Source organism: Suncus etruscus, chromosome 16 (assembly GCF_024139225.1).
Source record: "Suncus etruscus isolate mSunEtr1 chromosome 16, mSunEtr1.pri.cur, whole genome shotgun sequence".
Classification (NCBI taxonomy): domain Eukaryota; kingdom Metazoa; phylum Chordata; class Mammalia; order Eulipotyphla; family Soricidae; genus Suncus; species Suncus etruscus.
In genome coordinates this window covers 71,737,538-71,740,907 of record NC_064863.1, presented here as the reverse complement: position 1 = coordinate 71,740,907, position 3,370 = coordinate 71,737,538, and the positions used below count along the sequence as shown (strand labels likewise).

Genomic DNA, 3,370 nt, shown 5'->3' with positions numbered 1-3,370 from the left:
TACCCTCCCCCACTCTCCCTCCATAACTGCAAAGACTGTGAGCAGGGGAAGTTTTCAACATAAGGTGCTAAGCTGCCCTATAAATGGCAACGCAGCAGCATCTGTGTTTTGACAGACCACCTTCTAGGAATCAGGAGGGAAATCATGTTTCGCCATTTGCAGTGAATCCTTTGCAAGCCTGACAGCTCTTAGGAAACCATGCTCTACTTGCTCAAATCTCCTGTTGACTTCTTTTGACACCTGCATATATTTTCTGGTCTTCATTTTTCTTTTACTTCCCACCCCCTACTTTTTCCTTCCATACAATTAAATTCAAAAAAGTGATGCATTGAAAAGAATACTTAGCAGCAAGCACTGTGTGCCTGTGGATACATACACAGTGGGTACGCCAATTCATTCCTGCAGTTTCAGGGATCAAAGCTGGAGCTCTCAGATACAAATCAGATTCTCCAGATAGTTGAGTGATCTTCCCTACCCTATATAGCACTTTTGTGCACAGTCCCATTTGATCTTCCAAGCAACCTTATTAGGGTGAAAATTTCTATCCAGAAACAAATTTGGCATGTTTTGCTAGAACTGTTCCTGATCTTGGGCCCCATTTAGTGCAGGTGACATCATTGACTCCTATCCACTCTTCTTTTCTTGCCAAAAGAGCAATTTGTCAGGGAGGTCCTTTCTCAAGAAAGACCCTCAGCCAGCTTGGTGAGAAAAGCCTATGATCACCCAAGTCCAACAGTGCCTTTCCTCTCTACCAACAAGCCAGTTCTGGCTCATTAAACAGGACTTCTTGGAAACTCTTCCAGAGATCAGAAAAAAATGGGAATGAGTTTTATAGAACCAGAGAGGACCCTGTTTTGCCTCCTTATAAGTGCAAGGCCTTCCCTGACATCCAAAAGGAGCCCTTCCCATGCAATGCAATCACCTGGAACACTGGAAATGTATTTATGCCTGCCCTTTTCTGGCTGACATTTTGGTCTAGTCTGGCATCTAGAGATCAATATATATTAAAAAAAAAAACTTCTCAGGCAATTATTTGAGTTTGTTTTGTCGTTCTTGGTAGTTTTTTGGTGTGTGTGTGTGTGTGTGTGTGTGTGTGTGTGTGTGTGTGTGTGTGTGTGTGTGTTTTGGAAGGGAGGGGTTTGGGATCATACCCAGCAGTGCTCTGAGATTGCTCCTGGCAGTGCTCAGGGGCCCATGAGTGTGGAGAATCAAACACAAGCCTCCTGCATACAAAGCATGACTCCATCCCTTCCTTCCTAACACTCAGAGGGGTTCTTAGGGACTGGAGGATAGAGCTATTTCCAGTACACTCCGCTCTTCTGTGCAGCCTTTCTTCAGTGCTTGGATTAGTGATGCAGCAATAAGTATCTTGCATGGGGCTGGGTTGCCACCAGGGCCACACCTGAGGTGCTAGGTTAAAGGACAAGCAGTGTCAGGAACAGAGATGGACAGACATATGCAAGCTATATGCTCCACTACTTGAGCCACAATCCACTAGAGCCACAATCACAGCCCGAACAGAGTTATGATTAAATGTTCTGTGCCCAGTCTGGGGCCTTTACATTCCCTGCTGTCTGGTAAAAAGCAAAGTACTTCCTGTGCTAATTTTCTGTGCTGCATTTTTTGGATCCCTTGTGTGGGTGTAGTCCTATTTGAAGGCAAGGGAAGGGAGGAAATGGTTCCCTAGACCCCTCACCACTCCACAACCCCAGAATTCTCTGATAATGCACATGCTTCAGCAGCACTTCAGAGAGGAAATTATACCAGCCAAGTGACTGAAGGAGAGGAGAGCTCTAGATCTGAGGTAGTGGAGTGCTATTCAAAGCAAACAACTGCATAAAGCAAGAGAATGCAATGACAGGATAAACAAAAACCCAGGTAAAGTCAGTGGGTTGCTTTCTTTGCTAGGAACTCTAGAACTCAAAGATACTTGCTTGCAAATGAGTAAGGCATTTTGAAAATGTCCTGAGTGGCAGAGCTGAGTCCTGTAAAAAAACAAGCAAAAGGTCTGGGAGGATGATGCATTCTGGAACTTTGAGAGGTGACATAGATGAGAAACATAAGAAGAAAGCCAACCTCATCCATAATTTTATAATTAATACATATTGCTGAATTAAGTAGGAGTGAGAGATGGACAGAATCAATGCAGAGTGAGGCCCTGGGCTCTATACCTGATACCACACGAACACATATGTGTTCACTAATTATAGAATTATTGGTAGGTCTGACTTTCTTCTTTCTACATCGTTTTGGGAGTATATGGAGCCCATTCCAGCAATTTCTGGTCAATTTGCTGGAGACCCTCAGGGCTGCACCTGGTGATGTCTGAGAAACCACATAGTGCCAGTGATCAAACCAGGGTCAGAAATATGCCAGGCATAATCCTTAACCCCATCTTACTTCCCCAGATCTACTCTTAAAAAATTCTTTTGTTTTGGGGTCACATCTGGCAATGCTCTGATCTGCACTCAAAAATTACCCCTCATGGTGCTCGGGGGACCATATGGGGTGCTGAATTAGAACCTGGCTCAGCCATGTGCAAAGAAAATGTCCTATCCACTGTACTATCACTCCAGCCCCAAGCCCTATACATCAGTATTTTATTTTAAAAGGACATTAATTCTTTTTCTTTTCTTGCGCAGGGGCCATGCTAATCTTCTCTGTATCGTTCCAATTTTTAGTATATGTGCTGCCAAAGCAAGCACAAAAGGACATTAATTCTAAGATTAAAAAAAATGTAGCCGGGCGGTGGCGCTAAAGGTAAGGTACCTGCCTTGCCTGCGCTAGCCTTGGACGGACCGCGGTTCGATCCCCCGGTGTCCCATATGGTCCCCCAAGCCAGGAGCAACTTCTGAGCACATAGCCAGGAGTAACCCCTGAGCATTACTGGGTGTGGCCCCCACCAAAAAAATGTAAAGGTCCATTTCAAAAATGCAACCCAGTGTTCAGAGCATGTTCAGATGTCTGGAAGCTGACATGGGTCCTTATCTCAGTTCACACCAGTTTCTTGGAGAAAACATAAAAAACTTGACTGAAAGAGGCTTAAAGCTGGGGGCAAGATTGGTAATATAGTGGATAGGTTGTTTGCCTTGCATGTAGCCAACCCAAATTTGATCCTGACATCTTGTGAGCAATATCAGGAGTAATTCCTGAGTGCAGAACTAGCAGCAATACTTGAACATTGCCAGGCATTGCCCTCCACTCCCCAAAAAGAGACTTTAAGCTGTGACTGAGATTTGTTTCGTGGGACAGGTCCTCACATTGTCTTACCCTCTTATATGGGGAAAAATTTCTTATTGTGTTTGGCACTACTGGGTCAAGAAAACATTGGGCTCTCAAGAATATTGTACTCTTAAGATAAGATTGTATT

At 44.2% G+C, this 3,370-nt stretch overlaps 1 pseudogene; it reads right to left on the bottom strand.

The window, feature by feature from the left end:
• Positions 1–2,607: 2,607 nt before the first annotated feature.
• On the bottom strand, positions 2,608–2,705 carry LOC126033169 (uncharacterized; annotated as a pseudogene).
• Positions 2,706–3,370: the final 665 nt, after the last annotated feature.